We start from the raw sequence: 17,143 nt of genomic DNA, 5'->3' as shown, positions 1-17,143 counted from the left end.
TTTAACTACCAATTCACTCAGTCGTATTTATCAATCAAAAATGATATTCCCAGAGCCCAGTACACAATACCCAGTATATAATTTAAAACAATCTAAATTTAGCCATAGTCCCAGCAGAGAATTAGTGTTGTGTGCTACTATATATAAGATAGATAACCAACAAGGACCTACTGTATAGCACAGGGAACTCTACTCAATACTCTGTAATAACCTATATGGAAAAAGAATCCGAAAAAAAAATGGATATATGTATATGCATAACTGAAACACTTTGCTGTACACCTGAAACTAATACATCGTATATATGCAACTATACTCCAATATAAAATAAAAAATTTTAAAAAAGAAATGGAAGAGAAGGAGAATTCAAAAGAGAGACAGTGTCATTTAATGAGAGTTTGCCAACTGTGATCGTAAAGCTCAACTGCGAGAACCCTCAGCAAGGGTTAATGATGGCGCCATCTTTCCTGCACCCTGAGAGCAAACCCTCCCTATCCACACACTCCGTCCTCAGATGATAATTGGAAAAAGATCATTTTTTCCTTGCAAAATTTAGAACTGTCTTTCCCAGTTCTTCTTCTCTCCTCCTTTGTGTATTTGAACCTCAAACTATCCCTTCACGTTTAAATTAGGCCCCTGAATTGTTGGACAGTCTACTGACATGGCCTCCTCCCTTTGAGCTGAATACCTTGCACGTTATACAGGCATTTTTCCAAGCTGTGAGCCTGCTCTTCCTCCTGTATAGGAAGTGGCACTTGAGAGGGAAATGGGTCCAGGAGAAAGGGACAGAGAATGGTTTGAACAAATAATGCAATTTACCAAGACAGTCATTGCTTCTAGGCTTTTGCTGTGGACAAAATTTGGACATACATAATTGTTTTTTAAAGATGTGTTTATACTATTTCCAGTTAAACTATAGCATTACATGGTTTTTAATTAAATTATTTGATTTCATATTTGTCTCTCTTTTCACTTATACTGAAATCTTGGCTTTTATAATATTAACATTATTATGTATTATTGTAAATTATTTATATTATTCTATAATTTATATAAAATAATTTCATAATACCAGAATTACTGAAGAATTAAACCATTAAATGAAATTTAAGACTTATTTATAGCTTTATGTATCCCTAATATATATTCTGCAAAGTTGGCACTGTCATAATAATATTATATATCATATAAACTCACTTAAAATAATTATTTTTTCTACCAACTGGATAGGCAGTTAGCTTCATCTATTTCAGTTCATTTTTAATTTTATGAATGTCAATATTTTTAATTTAATTTAATTTTTTGAATATGTAAAACATATGCAACATATATATTTACAAGCTTGCACGTATATATAAAAGACCTATTCAGAGAAGTCTAACTTCCATCCCTACTGCCTTCCACCTATGGGTAGCCATTCTAGCTTTTGGTTTATCTTTCTAGTGCTTCTTTTTGCAAATACGTTTTAATACATAACGTGCCTAATATTTTCTAACACAAAAGGTAGCATAAAATATATAATGTTCTTCATCTAGTTTTTTTCACTGAACAAAACATCCAGGAGATTTCACCTTTTCAGTGGCTACTGACTTTCCCTCTTTCTTTTTACACATCCTGCTATTTCATTATGAGGAGCTGGCATCATTTATTCATTGTGTCCCCCTTGTTGAGGGTCATTTTATTGTAAATATTTTAGTATTCAATGAGCTTACAACAAATAACTTTACATAAGTCATCTCATTTTTTTCAGTAGATCTTTGGAATAGATTCCTAGAAGTGAGGTTACTAAATCAAAGATCTAATGGATGTATCATTCTGTTAGATGTTGTCAAACTCCCTTTCATTGGGGTGGTACTAGCTGCATTCCCATCTGCAATATCTGAGGGTACCAGTCCTTCCCTCAATCTAGGCTCACCTGCCTATATTTAGTGAAGGAATTCTTCAAAGTTTTCGGAATGTGTAGAGCACCATTCCTTACGTTCTCAATTTTTCTCTACTGTTGCTTTCTTTTGCAATTTCAGTGAAGATTTGCAAAGGGAAGCAGGTTCTTCTCGTGGAATCAGATTGCCATTTTGTTCCCGATGGCTGACATTCCCTTCTGACAGCATTGAGTCAAATAAAATAGAAGACACATAATATTTCTATTACCCAGGGGCAGCTTGTGTATCCGAGCAGATATTATACAAAGTCAAATAAATCTAGCAATGAAATCGGACTTCTTTATAGTTTACATGTATACTTATTTGACATGTTTTATTTGTGTTGTGGCACTCTTGGTACAAGATAAGTTGGTAACACAAGCATTGGGTCCAGCTTGGTGCCAGGGCTCAGAGTCAGGTGTCTGAGTCAGTCCCTTCTTTTTTGATCGACTCATGATGTGATTTCCACCTCATTGAGAATTGCTAGTGTGAAGGAAAACAGCAAAAACTATAACCTGGTGCTGACTTCCTCAGAGTGGAAATGAGATGAAACCAAAAATGGAAACATCAGGATGACCCTTCCTCTCATTCCCCGTATTGTCATTCCTTTCACACCTCCTTGTACTTGTCCTGCTTTAATATGTATTTTCTGTTTAATTGTCTTTCAAGTTTTCTTTTCTCATCTCATCTACATATTTTTAATTGGTCAATCTGATTATTAACACAAACTAACATATGCTTTTCCCTCTATTTATATTTCAGTTGAATAAATGGAAAAAGTGAGTAAAAATTGATAAGCATTTTTAAAAACCCAATTATCAATAAATACATGTGTAAAACAAAGTTTCTAACTAAGTCGTATAATACTTTTGCTAAATACTTTGGCCAAATTTCCTTTTTCTTCTTAATTCAATTGTAGAGATTTAAAGTTGCAAAAGACTTTAGGAGATCAACTCTTCCAGAAACTTTATTTAGAGATGAGGAAATCATTCCGTCTGGAAAACTCTGGGAGAATATTCAGTCTGACTTGCATCAAAGAAGCAGTGTGTGTTAGAGCTAGCCTGAAACACAGATCTCCCAATTTTTAAATTCAGTGCTTTTACCATGAAATCTTGAGACATTTATTCATTTTTTGTTTTTGCCATTGTTGCTGTTGCTGTTAACAGAAGGACATGAAAGGGGTAGAGGATGACTTTCCTTTGATGGTGGGTGGAATTCGTTTGAGGTCAAGTAGTTTCCTTTGCTGTGATTCAGATGATTCTGGCCATGCCTTCCCTAGAATCTACGGTATGAAAAATTGAGAAGCTTTCTTACAGACAGCTTCATTCTAAGAAGAAGAAGAAAGAAGGATTTTAATTTGAGCCCAATCTTTTTTTTTTTTTTTCATAAGCATGTTTATGCATGCGTGATGAGGTAGTGTCCTTTTTTTATAAATTTATTTATTTATTTATTTTTGCCGCGTTGGGTCTTCGTTTCTGCGCGAGGGCTTTCTCCAGTTGCGGCAAGCGGGGGCCACTCTTCATCGTGGTGCGCGGGCCTCTCACTATCACGGCCTCTCCTGTTGCGGAGCACAGGCTCCAGACACGCAGGCTCAGTAGTTGTGGCTCACGGGCCCAGTTGCTCCGCGGCATGTGGGATCCTCCCAGACCAGGGCTCGAACCCGTGTCCCCTGCATTGGCAGGCAGATTCTCAACCGCTGCGCCACCAGGGAAGCCCGAGCCCAATCTTAAAACCTTAGCCTTAACACGCGGGGCAGTTCGGAATTTAGCAAGGTGCTTGACATGGAGATGAGTCTGCTGGCTCCACTTACGGATTTATGCTTGGTTCTCTGAATAAACAGGAAGAACTGCTCCATTAAGGCTTTATATGATATTGGAAAAAATGCAGTTCTTCGGTACCATTTTACGAGAGCGTTACACCGAAAGATGAAAGAAGGTCCCTTCGAGTCCCCCATACTGGCAGCTCTGGAAGTTTGAGTCAGCACTCCAGGGGGGTCGCGCTTCCCAGAAGCAGCAAAGCTTGGCGGCCAGATTGCTGTTACCCAATGAGATTGTCAGCAGGGGGAAGCAGTCCCTGCTGAGGGTGACTGCAAACAGCCAAGAGAACAGTGATGCTAATGGGAGTGGTTATAATTCAATGGAAAGCAGAAGTAGGGAAAAAGAGGCTGGTGCAGTGTCAAGTTTGATTGGGTTTGTAAAATCTCCTGGAAACTCTCAGAAATACTTCGAGATTGGAGGAAAGATAGGAAGGGAATTACTGAAGACTAAAGCCCTGTAGTATCCGGTGGACAAGATTTTCATGGAAATAAGTTAATTTCATAATCTATATATGCCCAAAGTTCATTTTATTTTGTAGTAGCCAAAAATCATCAATGAGATACCAAGAGGTCTTTCTTTAATTATTACTTAATTACATCAAAAATCTGAAGACTGTTATTTTTACTTAATAAGTACAACCATAGTTTTTACCAAAATTATTAAAATTAACAAAGCAGAGAAGATAAAAGTACTTTAGTACTTTGAGCTCATCTATTCTTTGAAAGTGTGAAATTTACCAAAGCAAAATACCTCCTAACTTTATAATAGAGTTGGACTTACTATTCATTTTGCTTTTATCAACCTCTGAACTATTAAAACTTAAAAAGCCATTTAAACTTTCTATTATGTCTATCTGTCGCTGACTGCTGTAAAACATAACATTTTAAGAAAAGATTTAGTAAGAAAAGTGACAAGGCATAAAATAGTGAAGAAGTATAAAGAAGTGCATCAGGAGATTTAAAAAAAAATCAGTAGAAGTGACAGAGGAAGGGCAAACTGCTTGCTTAACCAGCAAGCTTTCTACGTTAGTTATCCATTGCTGTGTAAAAAATCACCTCAACACTTAGCAGCTTAAAAGAATGAAGACTTGTTATCTCACAGTTTCTGGGGTCAGGAATCTTGAGGTTTGGTTGGGTTCCTCTTGGCTCAGCATCTCCATAGGCTGCAATCAAGGTGTTGGTCCAGCTTCAGTCACATCTAGATTGGACTACAGTGGGATCCACCTGCCAGCTCACTCAAGCAGCTGTGGCCTCAGTCCCTCATCACGAGTCACTTTCCACCAAGACTGTCTCAGGATATAGCAGGTGGTTCTCCCCATAGAGAGTGAACTGGGAGAAAGCAAAAGAGAACCACCAAACGAGAAAACACATTTGTTGGTACCCTAATCTTGGAACTGATTCCCTCACCTCCACCACATTCAACTGGTTAGAATTAAGTTTCTAGGTCCAGCCCACACTCAAGAGATTGTGGCTATACAAAAGTATAAATATCTGTCAAAGAGGATCATTGGGGCCCATTTTAGAGACTGCCAACCACACTGTCTAAGATGGAAAACGTTGGATAAAGGGTTAAGTGCTATATTCATGAATTATTGGGCAGTTTGCGTTTCGGGTGCCCTAATTCAGGGGTCCCCAACTCTCGGGCCACAGACCGGGACCGGTCCCCCCAAGCCCCCTGCCGTCTGTGGAAACTGGTCCCTGGTGCCAGAAATGTTGGGGACTGCTGCCCCTAATTATTTCTTCTCACACTATCACTCTTTTTCATTGTGAAAATCATCCAGATTTATTGGAAACTTCTCTGTTTAGAATTCCTTCATCTTTCTTCTGGATAATGATCATTTCCTCCTAAATGGTGTATCAGCAGCTCCACTAGCAAACCCATCAGGTCATCCTTCACACGATAACCAGAGTGATTTTTTTTTCTTTTGTTTTGAAACTCAATTGGATCATTCACTACCCTCCAACTCCCACCTTCACCCTTTGTTTTAAAATTCTTCGGTGGATTCTTATTGCACTTTGGACACTAGACCAACATGTTTAACATGGCTTATATATTCTTATATGGCCTGGCCATAGGCCACCTTCTCAGCCTCAAGTGACAACAGTTCCGCAGACTTTGTTTCACCCATACCATGCTGGCCTCTATCCTATCCTTAAACTGCCTTTCCAACCCCACTGCTGGTGTCCACATTTGTTATTCTCTCTGCCTGGGGTGCTTTGTCTCCTTCCCTTGACCCCTTATCCTCAACTCCTTTACCACTTACCTCTACATCTGCAAATGGAAATTTTTTCCACTTCAGCAGAACTTGCCTGGAAGATATCAAAACTAAATTTCATGACAACTCTAACTGGATGTTAATTTCAGCTCTAACCGGATGAAACTTGTAGAAGACCATGAACTTTGAGTGACCTTGGTATACCAAACCATTACTGGATCTAACTGAAGACCCTTCACTGGTCAATAAACTATGAGGTTTTTTTTTACCCAACCGTAGATAGACCTTGAATTCATTCATCATCTGATTCAGAGAGCTAGTTTTTAATTCTGACTTATCATATGTTCAAGAATACCCTTGTCTAGCACTCAGAAACCATAACTTTCCCCTGTCCCTGAATTACCTAGTGAAGTTCTTCATTGGTTTGCATTCCCTTGCTTTGCAAGTTAGGAAGACACAGCCTTGACCTTTTTTCTCTTTTTTATAAGTGCTGGTGGTCTACCTTTTACTCTCTAGGCCTTGACTTTAGGGCTCTCTATTAGCAAACTTTGTGATGAGTATCTTTCAGTGCCACTCTACTTCAAGTACCCAGGAGGTGGGACCACTTACCATGATACCACTCAGCACTCAGCAAAATGCCAGGAAATAAATAGGCTGCCAACACATACCTGTTGAATGGAAGAGTTCACAACTTGGCATTTTATGACCTTGCATTCTAAACCAAGAAACTACATACCGTGAACTTATTCATTTCCTTTTCCACTGGTTTAGGTCTTCATTTTCAGGCAACAGCTGTCATTTTTCTGTTTAATCAAGATTCATCTATCTTAACTGCTGTGTTAGTTTGTGTTTACCAGTTGCAAAAGGCATTTAATGGTTTGGAGAAGGTGGTCTCTCCTCCCCTTCCTTCTGACATGCCAGTAATGTGCTTGGCCAGCTGTGCAGTGCTGTCTGTGTACACAGAAATCCTTTTCTGAAAAACACAGGTGATCAGGTTACACCCTGAAGCCTGAGATCTGATTACTCTTATTATAGTAGCTTGAAAAGTAACACATGTCATTAGGAGTCCTTAAATTACTCTCTTTGGCTCTCTAAAAGGAGCTCTGGTATTTGACTCAGCGATCTCACATGGCTGTAAATTCCACATTTTAAACACGCATTTTCATGGGACTTCATATTCTTTGACAGATTCTATGTGTTACTGCTTTGAAAGTGACTCTCAGTAATGAAAGTAGAACCTGAGCCCAAGTATTCTAATGGAAATTTATGGAAATCCAAGTCTTGGAATTAAGTGTGTGTGAGTGCTGGCCTGACCAAATTGTCTTCTCCACCCTTTCGACTACCCTCTTCTTTTTTGCTGTGTTCAAGCAATTTAATTCTGCGTCTAATTTTAATCTGTAAACCATATCCTCTCCTGCAGTTGTAAAGCATGTGTTAGCACTTAACCAGCAGGAGGGGTTTGTCTAAGTTAAGAGGACTGATAGCACAGAACAGGCATCTAGAAATGGCTTTGTGTGATTTGGCCCTACTAGCGAAGGCTTATGTGCCTGGGTCCAAGCTGTCTGTCCAGGGCTTAGAGAGATTCAGGCAGGGAATATAGTGGAATCTTTTATTCTTATTATTTGGTGTTGATTTTCCAGAAAACTTTGCATGGGGACGGGTGGTTTAAAGGACTCTGAAGGTATTCACAGAGGGAGCAGGAAGAATGAGTGAATTTGTCTGAAGAGGAAGGGGGACTGACTTGGAAAATGTGATTAAGACCTGTTAAAATTATATTGAATTGTGATGGTGTCGTGGAAGGTAAAAGAAAGGATTTGTAAAAATACAAATTTAGCTGCTAGATAAATGCTAACTCTTCTTACTACCTATAATTTATAGTCTTAGAAATTAGGAAAAATCTGTTTATACCTGGGAGTTATTCTTACCTTAAGGTCAAGGGGAAAGTTAGATTTTTAAGGCAGCATGTAGGATAAACATCATGTAGAGCTCAAACAACCCTTAGAAATTCTTAAAAACACTTGTAAACTTCAAACCGTGCGTTTCACTTGTGGTCAATGGTGGGGAAAAATTAAACCCATTCCCAAAATCTTTCCATCATTTTTTTCTTACTTGCATTACCTTTTCAGGTTTAATTGTGTCTATTGATTAATAGAAGGAATGCAACCCGGTGGATTTCTGGGAATAAATATTCTATTTCATTGATTCTAGATGCATCTGTTTTATATTTTAACATCTCTTAAATTGAGATGAGTCTTATAATTGATGGCATTTTAAAATCATAATGGTCAGAGTTCTTTTTCTTTCTTTCTTTCTTTCTTTTTCTTTCTTTCTTTCTACTTTCTCTTACTACTTTATACAGTGACGGTTTGTCTTGCCATTATTGGTCTATTAGTTGGAAGAAATATTGTAGTTAAATTCATATATGGTAAATATATAAGAGAATGTTAGGAATCCACTCTGGAGGCTAGAAATAAATGCCACTGTTGTACATGTAGTTTTCTGAAAAAATTACAGTCTTTTAGCCAAGTCTCAACTTTGACTCATAGTATCTGGCGTAAAGCATCGTATCATATGAGTCAGTCATTGAGGGCTTGGCTTGCTATGTAGCCATGTTTATGACTCATTCATTCACATAATGTTTGTTGAACTCTTATCATGTCTTTGACATTGCTCTTGGTGCCAGTTTGAAGCAGCAACCAGGACAAGTAATTTTCACTGATGAACAAGAAAAACCAGGTCTCAAATCACTTAAATTATAGTGCCATCCTTCCAAATATGGAGTCTGAGAGGACACATCTTGTTCTCAGACTATATCTTTATATTTCACTTAAATCCCAGGGATACTTAATTTGGGCTGAATTATTGTCTTGAAAGGAATATACTATTCTTTCTTTTCTTAGAAGTTGTTATTCATTAACGGCTAGATTCTCAAAATATGAATATAAATGAAATGGTAGAGTTTAGTGCTATCACTCCACCAGATATGACAACAGATATATGACTTATTGTCTTGTCCCCATCTTCAAAATTGTATTTCCTTCCTCAAATGGTTCCTATGAGGATTAAAGGAGACAGTATACCTAGATCACTGTGTGAATTTAGTAAAGTAAATGATAATTCTATTTAATTTTATTTCTTTTTGCAGTTGACTAAAAGTTAAGCATAATTTGTGGTGTGACTTTTTTTGAAACAAGACCTAGAGTCTTTTAGGATAGTAAAGAGGTAAATGTTGTCAGCTTGAACAAATCAAAGAAAAACAAAGCAAACAAAAAAAGAAAAATTAAAAAAAAGCTGTCATACATATGAGAAGTAAAAGGACCACAATTTCAGCACTAAGAGTTAAATAAAAAGAATAAATTTTACATAATGGGATCCTATCATACATAGGATAGAGTTTACTACCACTACTACTACTGAATATTTATTGTGTCAGGTATTGAGCTAAAGTCATTACATAAATTATTTTGTTTATCCTCAGAAAACATTATCAGATAGAAAATATTATACCAATTATATAGTTAAGAAAATTGAGTCTTAAGAAGCTTAATTAATTTTGCCAAAGCTGCTTCTTTAGTAAGTTGGGATTTAATCCTCAGTTTGAGTTTTACTTAATTATAAGCAGGCTCTTCAGTCATGAAAATATTCTTGGGTTATTATTATTTTCTATCATATTCCTGTTATAATTAATTGCCCCATTCCCCATTGTTGGACATGTAGCTTGCTGCCATCATTAAAATTTTGAAAATAATGTTGCTTTGAACGTCTTCATACATACATACATTAAAGAGAATCCTAGAATAAGAATGAAAGAGTCAAAGTTTACAAACATTTAAAATTTTTTAATAAATAGTGCCAAATTGTTTCCATAAAGTTTACATGAGTTCATATTCTCATGAACACTGTATGGTTTTGAAGGCAAAGAATAGATACCAGTGTTAGCTAACAAATAAACTACGGTTAATTTCAAGGCTTCAATCAACTTGTAGATATCTAAAAGCCATCCAAAAGCATAGCAAAGACAGCTGGGAAAATGACTGTTGGACTTGGAAATTTGTGGACGAAAGCTGCCCTGTCCATCTTTCAGGGAACTGCTGTTCTTCACTAATCACCCTCTGCTTCTGACTTACTGACACATAAGTAAAGTAAAATGAAATCTACCCCGCATCTTCACGACATTATAGATCTCTTACACACCTACTACCTCCTGACTGATGTAATGGGTTTTAGCTCAAGTTCCCAAGGGGAAAAGTTATGAAAGTCTCTGCCAAGCTTATGGATTAGCTCCCCTTGGGACAGATGTGTGCCCTTGGTCTAATCAGCCATCACCGTGGAGGTCACATTTTCAAAAAAGGTAGATCAAGCATAAAAGTGAGTATTAGCAAAAACCAAAGATAATCATACATTGTACAGTGTGAGTACATTTCTTTCAGCGTTAGTGGCTTCTGCGTTCTTTTGTTCATCAATTAACTTTACTAAAGACAAATTACATCTCATTGTTTTAAACTTGAATTTTCATGAGTGAAGCAGAATTTTACGTCATATATGTAAAATTTACCTCTCTCATTTGCATTTCTTTTGTGACTTCTCTGTTCAGATCCACTGTTCATTTCTCTCTTGAGGTGTTAATGTCTCCTTATTGAATTTTCTATATTAAGAACATATATTTTTAAATTTTACATATTAAGCATATTAATAATTTGTCTTATTTATTTCTCATATTCTTTTTCATTTGGCAACTGCCTTTTCATTGTATGTTTTTTTGACATGCTAAAGATCGAAGTTCAAGCAGTCAAATCTTCTCATTATTTTGTTTTCCTTTTTCTTCTTTCTTTGTCGTTAATATTTTTAAAGTTCTTCACCATTTTAAGATTAGTAACTCTTCAACCTCACTTACTTTAGAAAAAATTTTTAAATTGCCATTAGCTCCTTAATGTACTGAAATAAAACTTGAGAGCTTCTGTGAAGTTTCAGGTAAAATTTCATTTTTTCCCACTTAGCTAATTTTCACATTTCCCACCAGAACAATCCATCTATTAAATATATTAGGACATTTTATTCAGAGTGCATTAAAGGATTCTGTAACACAATTAAGTTTTTTAAAAGATTTTTTTTTCAAATGCTATGGGGAAAGTATATTGACCAGATGGCTGATTGTAGACAGAAAGTTAGTTAGGTGACTATTGGAATAGTCCAAGTAAGAAGTGTGAGTTTCTCAATGACACAGGAGAAGTACATAGAAAAATTGGACTCTTAGCAGGATAGCGAGAAGTGGACATCTTTAGAACTTCGTGATTATATGTGCAGGAAAAAACAGAAAGGAAGAGTCAGGAGCATGTGATGGTGTCCAGATTTCTGGCTTTGGTTGCTCAGGAGATGACGGTTGTTATCCCTTGGGGAAAAGACGATGGGTTTGCTGTGGTCATGGATGGACAAGGGTCTATGGGAAGAGCAGAAGACAGAGCTGCAGATATGGGATATGTTGACTGGAGATAAACACTAGAGTATCAGCAACATCTAAGCAGATATAAACATCGTACAGGTGACTGAGATCCCTTGAGAGATTGTAAAGCATGGGAAGAGAAGCAGCTTTGAAAACCAATGATGTGTCTCACAAAGAAACTAGTCATGCTAGGTTAGGCAGATTAAGATGGGCCTCTAAACAGTAAGACTTCACTGTAATAAAGACAGAAAGAAATTCCAATGAGAATAGGCTCACGTCAATGGAGACTAGAGTTTAAAAAAGGAACGAATGTCAGACAAGAAGGGGTGTTCAAGTGGGATCCCTGACAGAAAAGTGTGGTTTGTAGTATTCGGCTCTATGGAGCTTGCTGGTGATTTGGTCAAGAGCAGCTTCAATAGAATAATGTTATGCATGAGTGAGAGTAATGTTAGATGCAGCCAAATTACAGACAATTAAGGTGAAATAGAAAGTCATCAAGTACAGAAAGTGCTGTAGCTCCCACATCCTATGTCCAAAGACCTAGCTTGAAACAGCAGGAAAGAAATGGGATGATTATTTGGAGGATGCAACAGGACAGAGATTTTTTTCTTAACTTTGTTTCTGTTTGAAAAAGGAGAAAACTGAACTTTGTTGCGCGTTAAATGAAAAGATCCAATATGGTGACAAAGGAGAGAGATATTAGGGAGGAAGACCTGTCCTGAGGAAGGAGAAGGCAGTAAGAAAACCACAGGGCAGAAGCCTGGGCATTCAGAGACCATGAATGAGGAATTGGGGGAACAGTCAGATGCACTAAAGCTTCTCGGTGAAAACCAGAGGTCACTACCTCTGCTGCAAACACAATGGTGGAGAGGAGCAGTTGAGGAACAAGGAGAAGGTTTCGGCTAATTCCTGGGGAGCAGGCTGGGAGAATGCAAGGTCGGAGTTGAGAGATCAAGGGACTTGGAAGCCCATGAATACATCCAAACACAAAATCATAGGATTGTGTGATTGTTTTCAGCAACGCTGCAGCTGAAAGGACAGTTGTTTTGGGGATAAGAGAATGAGAAACTAGAATAGTAGGAGGTGATAGGCTGAGCGTGGACTCCCACAGTTTAGGTACTGGATGTGGTGAAATATGTGACGGTCATGATGAGATCTAGAGCAGAATCTCAGGAATGGGCCTTCTGCAGTGGGAGTCGAAGGTAAATGGAACTGAAAAGGGCAAGAAATGGGAAGAATAATGTATGTGACAGATTTTTAAAAATAAACATTGAAGCCGTCCAGATATTCCTAATATGGACACTCTATAAGTATTTGTATTGTGAGTATTTAACAAGAATATAATGGTTATTATCATGACAAATGATAAGCTTAAAACCGCTGTGATCAAATTCAAAGACAGTTGTGCTATATAAAAACATAGAGCCAAACTAGTTAAGAGAACCAAACCAGGCTGTATTATAAGCCCCACAGACTTATGAGGCTGTGGTCCTAAGTCTAATGATATAGATAAGGTTCTTGGAAGGGAAAAACACAAAGAAGGTGGATAAAATTTCATCTTCAAGTTGGATTTAATTATGGAAATTAATCTGCTCTCTGACTCTTAGAAGTGTTCTGACAGATAAATAGTTATATATATTTTCTTCCCTCCTTAGCAAATTCCATGACAAGAGGAAGTATTCTTTGAGTCAGTCCCCACCCAGAGCAGCAGAAATAAAATTATGTGGTGATTATGTCCCAATTTATCAGGAAATCTAACAAAAGATGCAGAGAATGGATACTGTTAAGTGTTGTTGCTGTTTTAAGGGCATCGGTACCAATGACAAAGATGCTGATGGACTTCTCATGCTTTCTTTTTCACCCCCGTAGGAAGATGTGCAAACTTAGATGGTTATGTTATAGATTCCATGAGCCAAATAGTTTACCTTTTTAAAAAAGTGCTCTATTTATAACTTACAGAAGTGTAGAAAAGTGTTATTCTTGTTTAAACTAGTGCCTTTTTCATCGAAATCTGATCGTATGGTATACATTGAATAAATAAACCTGAAGACTGTGCAGATTGGAAAAGTTGAAGTAAACCGTATTACTACTTTCAATGCATCTTTCAAGGACGGACTAGCTCTTGACTGCAAAATGCGGGGCCACAGTTGCATTCATCGTTCAGTGAGCTTGTCCACACAGCTCAGCCCACCGACAGCAATGAATGTTGATTGTGACCTTTTAAGAAATAACCTCTGCCAGGGGAAGAGAAGGTCGTGGTGTGTCCTGCTTTGGTTTCCTGTCTTCAGCAAATTCTGAAGCCACGGTGGAGATGGTGGTTGGCCATAGGGTACAATCAACGGTCGATGGTTTTGATTTTAATTCCAAACTCACCGACAGCGTTGAATGTTCACTGAAGCAACCTCTAAACTCAGAATTCTGCTGACTTTACAGGATCTGTGAGTATCTGGAGAGGGTAGGAGGGGAGACAGAAACAACAGAGTAGCTGTAGTCATACATTTGATGCATTTTAACCCATTTCTAAAGAATCAGAAAGAAGCAGCGTGATTTCTCCAATGGAGACTTTGGCAGGTCTCCACGTCACATTGTGTGTGAGAGAATGATCTGTTTTATTGAGCTAAAAAAATGCTTATCTTGGATTAGTTCCAGGGATGAAATTATCTCACTATTGATGACATGGGGAATTTGTTATTCAAAGTAGCTTGAGGTATCAAATCAAAACAATATCTTCTAATTTAAATATGGTTATTCTTATAGTAGGTAAACATGATGTATTTAGATTATACAAATTAAACAGAATTTCTTACATTTCCTAAAATCATATTAATGTTAGTCAGTGTTATCCTTTTATATTTAATGTATTTTTTTCTAAAATAGGGTTGTAAAATTAGTATCATTTAGAAACTACTGAACAAATAATAAATGAAGAAACCAACTCAACACATTTTTCTTAGCTTATGACACAAAGATTTCACTAATACTATGAAAGGTACAATCTAGGTATGCTACAAAACCATTCATTTCCAAGGTTTTGGATATGAAAATCTTGTTTTTGTTTATTTTTGTTCTTTTCATATCTCCTTTCTCCAAGAGTGCTTTGTGATTTATACTTATTTTTAAAATATTGTGAACTCCAGTGAATGTATTTTTAGGACCACTTTCAATCATTTTCTATCATCAATTCAAAAAAAGTCACTTTGCATGTATCAGAACCAGGGTAGAAAGTCACTATTTCATGCATTAAATTGGCATCCAATGTGGTTATAATTATCTGTGGGTGAGACAACCCACAACAATTTGGGCTACTACTTTGAAGGTGACCATAGTCTATTCAATTAAGACAATTGTTCTTGAAATATAAGTGAAACAGGTCCTCTAAATTTTTATACATTCCAATATTCACTCAGTTAAAATATTTTAAAGCCACTAATTGTTTAATACCTTCTAGACAATTTTTTTTAGGGGCAGAGGGTTTAGTGATCTATTGGGAGTTCATACTGAGGTGACAAAATCTTAGAATATAAAAACAGTGACTAATCTGAATTTTGTGGTGTTTATTTCTTTTGAAATAAGCAAATTTTTCCTACGGAATAACACTCCTTAGGAAGATGTGCTTTATCAGTAGGTATTTCTGTATTTGCTGGAAAGAATATTATCATGGGACTTTGGACTCACTTGTTTGCATTATCAATTACAAATGAAAGCCTATCACTCCTGCTCTGTTGCCTGTCCATTGCAATATTAGTGTCAGGTCAACATACAACCATTTTCAATCATGCCTATTCATCTCTTGGTACATCTGCTAACATTTGTATAATAGGGGTGCTATGAAAAAAGGCTCTAAATTGTGTATTTCGCATTAACACAAAATATGCATTGGCCTACTAATAAGCAAATCTCTAGGGCAGTTGGAATGAATTGCAACGCACAAACTTGTTTTTCTTTGTATTCCAACATATTTTCCTAGAAGTCCTTAGCAGAATATAATTAACTTAAAATTCTTAAATATAAAAATGATTCACTTATAGCAATAAGAAATTCCATTAAATGTCATATACACATAAAATAACAGTAGTAAATTCAGTAATGAATTCTTTCTTCTTTCCTTGGACTAAACCAGATGTTTCACATAGTTATAGTTTGTTGAAGATAATACCTCATCTCTGAGTAGTTTAAATTTTCCACAACTGGAAAGTAGGATCTTGTTCTTGCTTGCAGGTACCTAGTGCCAGAAAAGAGAGTAAACTTTAGGGCCCTATATTCTCCAATATTTTTGTTCTGTCCTTGGCTTTACTTGCTGGTTCAACTTAGTCTTTCACTAATTCAAGCGTGGCTTTCAATCACTACTTTACATCTTCCTATGGCTTCCACATCTTTACTTTCAAGACTTAATCCTTGGTTGTCAAATATTTATATTTAAAACATTGAGATTCAACAGTACCGAGGTTTTACATTTTCTGTAAGGAACTGTGTAGTGTCATTTTGGGGAGAACACACCGTCATAATTCCAGAATTCTAAGTGGATGGCAGCAATCTGAATTCTTGCATAGTTTTCCTTGAATGAAAAGAGCCACAAGCAATAGGTCACTTACGGACAAATATCTTCCTTTCCACTTTCTCATAACTTTGGAGGGTCGTGTGGGCAGAATAAGACCAACTTGTATCAAGGCCAGATTTATTTTAGCTTTTATTTCTCCATCCCTAAGCTTGTGAGAACATTAAGTATTTCAGTTTTCCTTAAGGTTAGTAGGTCATAAATAAACAAAAGCAATTTCTTTGCTTTGAGCAAGAGGGTCACAGAATACATGAAATACCACTTTTAAACACAGCCAGCCCTAATGTGAATTGACAGAGGAACACCAGGAGGCAGTGTGATGTGCCCCGGTAAAAGGCCATAGGGATTTGGGATGCTCGAGTTGTCTGTTTTAGGAATAGATTATATATCTTGCCTGATGACCTGTGTTTAATTTAAGTGACTGCTTTTGCCAGCCCTTCCAGAGGGCAAGTGTGTGAAATAGAGCATCTCAATGTCAGTCTGCAGTCCTTCCCTCTGCCTGACGCCTTGACCTACATCGAGCGCCCGTGCTCTGAGCTGGACAAACGAAAGGGAAGGAGACTTTCCTACCGCACGAGTCTTATCCTTCATTCTACTTTGTTTGAACGCTTTAGGGGCAGCTCATATTCATGAATATTTATAGTTTAATCAGCTTTACTTTCTGTTCATGGAAATGAATATTTTCAAAATAGAAAGAGTGAGGAATGTTGCTTCAGAAAAACAGCCATCGCTGTTCCCCCTCCCCTCCCCTTCCCCTCAAAGGACATAACGCTCTCTCTGAAACCTATAAGACATTGAGAGGCCGCTTAACTGTTATTTGGGGGCCCCCCACCCCTTTCTTAAGTCGATTTCTGCTTTCTTAGAGGATTTCTTCCTCTTTTTCGGATATGAAATCTTATGAAATGTTTCAGCACTGGCGTTTTCACCTTACCAATTATACAGTTAAAGTGAAATATAGATAAATGGAACAGTATAGAAAGCCCAGAGATAAACCCACGCAGATATGGTCACCTTATCTTTGATAAAGGAGGCAAGAATATACAATGGAGAAAAGACAGCCTCTTCAATAAGTGGTGCTGGGAAAACTGGACAGCTACATGTAAAAGAATGAAATTAGAACACTCCCTAACACCATACACAAAAATAAACTCAAAATGGATTAAAGATCTAAGTGTAAGGCCAGACACTATAAAACTC

The 17,143-nt window shown here is 37.1% G+C and overlaps 1 long non-coding RNA gene across 1 annotated transcript; it reads right to left on the bottom strand.

Annotated features, from left to right (window-relative positions):
- Positions 1 to 4,869: 4,869 nt before the first annotated feature.
- On the bottom strand, positions 4,870 to 15,615 carry LOC133087686 (uncharacterized). Its single transcript, XR_009700433.1, has 3 exons — positions 15,548 to 15,615; positions 6,688 to 6,924; positions 4,870 to 5,064 (listed from the first exon to the last, which is right to left on the bottom strand). It is a non-coding gene; the product is annotated as an uncharacterized LOC133087686 (long non-coding RNA).
- Positions 15,616 to 17,143: the final 1,528 nt, after the last annotated feature.

Source organism: Eubalaena glacialis, chromosome 3 (assembly GCF_028564815.1).
Source record: "Eubalaena glacialis isolate mEubGla1 chromosome 3, mEubGla1.1.hap2.+ XY, whole genome shotgun sequence".
Classification (NCBI taxonomy): domain Eukaryota; kingdom Metazoa; phylum Chordata; class Mammalia; order Artiodactyla; family Balaenidae; genus Eubalaena; species Eubalaena glacialis.
The sequence above is the reverse complement of the archived record's forward strand: the minus strand, read 5'-3'. Positions and strand labels throughout refer to the sequence as shown.